General features: G+C 45.7%; 1 long non-coding RNA gene across 1 annotated transcript; it reads left to right on the forward strand.

The window, feature by feature from the left end:
• Positions 1–2,888: 2,888 nt before the first annotated feature.
• On the forward strand, positions 2,889–3,323 carry LOC136475339 (uncharacterized). Its single transcript, XR_010763159.1, has 3 exons — positions 2,889–2,983; positions 3,085–3,172; positions 3,247–3,323. It is a non-coding gene; the product is annotated as an uncharacterized lncRNA (long non-coding RNA).
• The last annotated feature ends 2,544 nt before the right edge of the window (positions 3,324–5,867 follow it).

Here is a 5,867-nt window from a genome sequence, read left to right on the forward strand (position 1 = left end):
TGAGGGGCAAGACGGCATGACAGAGTAGTAGCAGAAGGAGGTGGTGTGGCGGTGTGACATAGCGGCAGCAGGCAGCAGGCGCATGGCCGAGCCACCACCGCTCTCTCATGGTTGCCTACCCCGACGTGATGGCAAGGCCCGTGGCTCACATGCTCGCCCCTGTGTGCCAGCGGCGGCGGTGCAACCGGCGGTACACGTGCTCGCCTGCCCCTGATAGGAAGGCACGGCCCGCGGCCCCACGCTCACCTGGTGAGCTCGCATGCTGGCGACAGCTGGAGTTGGAAGATGGACTGACACATGGGCTCGGCCTGGCGGTGACTGGGCTAGAAGATCCTGGCCGCGCACGCCACTGCTCAGGGTTTTGTGCTTAAATTATGTCCACGTGGACGGGCACGTCAGCTTCTAACCCTCTTCGTGTCTATTTTGGACCTTGATGAGATCACTTAAATACATTAAGGAGTCAAACGTGCGATTTTGTAGTTTGGGGACTCTGATGAAATCCACTCAATACTTTAGGGACCGGCCGTGCAGTTTACTCTTGTGAAGTAGTTATCAATGTTGTGATGAGAAGGGATGCTATGCTGCCTCGGACTTATGGTGAGATGCAGACTATGGCTAGTGCTCTCAAGAATGGAATATATTTGCACTTTTGATTCATCCATTTCTTCCCTAAAAAATATATTTTGTGCAGACGGGAGTTGCTCTTGGCCAAGAGCTTGAAGACAAGATGCCTGTCAACGAGTACTATGAATACTTTGGTCCAGATTACACTCTTCATGTTGCACCAAGTAACATGGAGAACAAAAATACACGACACCAACTGGATGATATAAGATCTAAACTTCTGGATAATCTTTCAAAACTTCGACATGCTCCTAGTGTCCAGTTTCAAGAGAGAGTTCCTGACACAGAAGTACCTGAGGTGAGCGACTGAGCATCCTGTTATAACTAGTAAGATAATTGTGTGTGTCCCCTCATGAGTGCTAGATGTGTGTTTTCCATTTATTTTAAAGTTCGTGGTAGATTTATCTCTACCAGATGCAGACTCCTAAAAGCAAATTGGTAGTGATACCTATATCCAGTCATTATATTATTTCTTATATGCTTTAAATATTAGTAACTAAAATTAGACCTTAACTGCTTAGTACTGATTGGATAGCATTCAGTACATGGTAACATGGTGGGCACCTGTTCCTTGTATAACGTCTAATAGATCTGCTTTTAGAACATTGTTCTTTTCTTGTCGACCAAAGCTGGAACGATGGTAGAAGCTTGGATCCTTTTTTTCTACTACAAATACAAATGAACTAGTGTCTATGTTGTTCTTCAACATTGTCTTGCTCTATGTAGTGACTTGACCTGTTGATAAGTGGACGTGCTATGTGTTTCAACGTTGTGATATACATGCATGTGCTATGCTTCTCAGCTGAGGTGGCGTGAGAAGATAGTGCACACATTCCAGTTTCCACATTTTTTGTGGATTTCTTCTCATCCATATTTTGTTTGATATTCAGTTCATTTGAATTATTCGTGTATCAGAGACTGTGTTATAGTTAAAAATTAAGAGTGGCTTTTGCCACAAAATATTCTTTTTATTTGAAGCACACTTTGATGCTATTTTTCAAGCTTAGTGTTATTCTCCGTGGCCTCAATCAGTCTGAATAATAGGACTTATCATGCTGAATTGAACATATATCATTTATGCCAACATGAACAAAAATTGGATGATTGATAATTTATTTTAGTTAGTTTTATCCTTCAAGTCTTCAACTATCTACATAAAGTGATTGGCAACAAGTGTTAAGCTATCAGAAATATAACTTTACAAATGATCTTTAGTGTTGGTTGAATTTGCCCTGGTATTCTATTGGAAGTGATAAGTCAAAACCTGATTCTTTTTGGACATGTTTGATGTACAGCCAGATGAAGATCAAGATGATCCAGATGAACGAAATGATCCTGACTCTGATATGGAAGTGGATGATCACAAGGCTGTGGACGAGTCAGCGAGGCCTCTCTCTAGCCCCTTCCCTCTGTGAGTGACTGTACTCATTACGTTTTGGGTTTTATTTTTTATCCTGATGTGTGGCCCTCGTCAATTTTTGTAGGAGGAGCATTCTAGGTATAAAAGTCAAGAGAGAATTTGGTGAAAATGAGACCAAAGTGCAGGTATTTTCATTTTCTTTTGCACTTCTGTTTGCTGGACTAATGTGATTATCTGCTGACATTCTTATTGATCTTGTATTGTGCAGGATGGTGGCAGAGTTGCATCTGACCATAGAGGACTGGAACCCATGGCAGAAGACATTGGTTCCTCGAAGCAAGCTCCTGTAAGTGCCTAATTACATGGTTAAAGATAGACTAGTCAAAAGAAATTGGAATGGATGTCCACATTGTTACTTTTGTAATCATAACGTTCAACATATATTTCTTACTTATATGTTATTTGCTAGTAATTCTATTTGTCATCTAGTTAAAATTGCATATAAATTTATGCCCACACAGTCGATTAAAGCACGGGAGCAGCAGCAACAATCGCAGCACCAGATCCAGATGCAGCAACTCTTGCTACAGAAGCATGCACAACAGCATCCGCAAGAGCAACAGCAGCAACGGCGGCAGCAGAAGCAACAGCAGCGCAGTGAAAACACTCATTTTACAACTAGTGCCCAGAATGGTACTGTTGCTGTTGATCCTCCAGTGCGACAAAATGATACAGCTGCAAGTGCTTTATCTGCAAAGATATATGAGGATAGGATGAAAATTACTGTTCAGAGGGATCTTTCAGAAGAGCTTTTATGAAGGTATTTTTCTCAATTTTATTATGCACTGCTGCTTCAATATTTGCTAATTTGTACACTGAAATAAAATGGTATGTTTTATTTATAATGCATCAAAGGCTTACTGAAAGCATTGGCCCATTACTGGAATCAAACCCGACCTCAATGCTAAAGTCACCTGCAAGATCATCTCTAGCTTCAGGGTACCGTCCACTCCATTTTATTCTGTAGCATTTACATGTGAGGACATATCTAGTGCAAACCTTTGTCAAATTTGATTTGGCTTTCTTCCAACTGTTATTAGGCAAATCTTCCATAGATCAGCTGGTGGCGTGTCTGGTTCATTACTGCAAGCTCAGGTCAGGAGCCAGCCACTTCTAGGATCAACACAGGTTGATAGTTTATATTCAGATATTATATCCTTCTATTGTTAATATCCGTAATTGATGGGGGAAGTTTCTATCAGGATATGAAGGCAGAAACAAATGTAGCTTTGAACCTAAGAGCTGCAGGTGCAGATGGATCACTATTTGGAGCATCAGGTGTTTGACATCGAACTCTCTTGTTATTTGATGTTTCTGTTTAGTACAGTCACTTGTTTTTTTCACAACTAAAGCCCTTCTGAACGTAGAATTCGAAATAAAAATATAACCTTGGGATATTCTTCAGTCTGCATGTCTAATGGAGATTTTAAGGGCTGCACTGTTTTTTTTTCTCGAACAACACAAGGGCTGCACTGTTATGTTTGTAACATACTTTTCCATCTTCGTTTTCATGCTTGGCAGGCTCTAACCAGGCAGGGAACAATTTGACCTTGAAAGGGTGGCCTCTCACAGTTCTTCACCTTTTCTAGGCTTCCAGTCACTTGCATTCTAAGTTATAATTGAAAGCAAGTTTGCCTGTTACACATTCTTGTGCTCTTATGACATGTGTCCTTTTGATCATAACTATTCAGGGTTTAGAACATCTTCGATCTGGATGATGTACTGTGCAAGACAAGATTGTATGTTATATATGTATTGATCTCCATGTGATGTATGTGTTTCTATATCTTTATGTGATGGACCTTAAGCTTGAATCTGGGTATGATATGTGCTACATATTTTCTCATTGTATTTATTGTTTTAATATATTTATATTGTCCTATAGAACAATCTGTCGCTATAAATACATGTACTATTGGATGATCTATCGGTATATGTCTAGTAACAGAGCATCTGTCGCTAAAGAGTAGCAACAGACTATTTGTTGCTAAAAAAATTCAGGGCAATGGACTATTTGTCGCTAAAAGTATTGTCTGACGCTAAAGATTTTCAGCGATAGGACTTACAACGGCTGCAGAAGTCTGTCACTATAACTTTTTAGCATCATATTGTCTGTCGCTGTAGCTGCTTTTAGCATCAGACCGTCCATCGCTAATCTTGGTGTTGTGGTGTAGTGGTGGGTGGTTCCTCTGCACTGACGAGAAGCAGCTCTGGGTCATTGAGCAGCCGACCCGCCAGGCCTGAGGGCCCTGTGCCACCGACGATGTCGTCTAGCCTACGGAACGGTACCTCCTTACCGTCGTGGAAGGCATCCACGAACTCAGTGATGTCGCTTGGAGGTGAGGTGAACTCGATCGTCATCGATGGAGTTCCCTGTTCCGTCGAAGTGGTCTGCACCATCTGGAGTGCTCGGCACACCGGCTGCAGTGCTCGGCACTACTCCTGGACCGCTCGTCACCACTCCTGGAGTGTTCGGCACCACTGCAGGAGTGCTCAGCCCCAGTCTTAGAGTGGTCAACACCACTGCAAGACTTCTTGGCTCTGCTACGGGAGTGTTCGGCACCCGTCCTGGAGTGGTCGACACCACTGTAGGACCTCTCAGCATCACTCCTGGAGTGCTCGGCACCCCTTCTAGAGTGCTCGGCACCCCTCCCGAAGTGCTCGGCACCGCCCCAAGAGTGCTCGGCTTTGTTGCTGGAGTGGTTGGCACCTCCTCTCCAGCATCTCCACTACCGTGATGGCCAAGTGCTCAATGACGAAGGTGCTAGTGAAGCCACCAGCTTCCCCTATGCCCGGTCTATTCTAGTCCTAGGCCACCTTCTCGTCGAACACGACGTTGCACGAGACAAACACCTTGCCTCCGCATGGGTCATAGAGCCGATACGCCTTGGTACCTTCCGCGTAGCCTAGGAGCACCATCGGTGTGCTCCTGTCCTCCAGCTTGGTGAGGACCGGCTTTGTCTTCCTGACGTGGCCGATGCAGGCGAATGTCCAGAGGAAGGACACGCTCGGCTTGCGCCCATACCAAGCTTCAAACGACGTCTTGCCCTTCAGGGCCTGGGTGGGAGTGCGATTGAGGATGAACACTGCCATGGTCACCGCCTCACCCCAGAACCTTGCCGACATGCTCTTGACCTTATCATGGATCGAGCCATGCCGACCACCGTCTAGTTTCGTCGCTCCACCATGCCATTCTGCTGTGGCGAGTACGGCGTGGTGTGGTGTCGCATCACACCCTAATCCACGCAGTACGCAGCGAACTCCACCGAAGTGAATTCGCCGCTACGATCAGTCCTCAGCATGCGCAACTTTTTGCCGCTCTCTGCCTCCGTGCGCGCCTTGAACTTATTGATCGCCTCCACCGCCTTGTCCTTGCTCGTCAGGAGTTGCAGCCACATATAGCGACTACAATCATCCATGAGCAGGAGGAAGTACCGCTAACCACCGTTGGTGGCTGGTGTGATTGGCCCGCAGAGATCGCTGTGGACGAGCTTGAGAGCGTCCACCACGTGATACTTGGCCGCCTTTGGGAACAACAGCCTCCTCTGCTTTCCGACCAGGCAGCTGTCACATAGCTATCCTGCGTGCTTGATGTGGGGCAGCCCTCGGACCATCTTGTCCAGCCGACCGAGTGCGTCGAAGCTAAGATGACTGAACCGGGCATGCCACAGCCACGGCTCCTTGGTGTGTCGTGCTGCCAGGCACACCGGCTGCTCCACCTTCAAGTCGAGCAGGTACAATCGATTATGTGAGTGTTTTACCTTCGTGAGAAGACGCCGCTCCCGATCCCGAATCCTTAGGATCTCTCTCTCGATAAGTACCT

The sequence above is a fragment of the Miscanthus floridulus genome, chromosome 8 (assembly GCF_019320115.1).
Source record: "Miscanthus floridulus cultivar M001 chromosome 8, ASM1932011v1, whole genome shotgun sequence".
Taxonomy (NCBI): Eukaryota; Viridiplantae; Streptophyta; class Magnoliopsida; order Poales; family Poaceae; genus Miscanthus; species Miscanthus floridulus.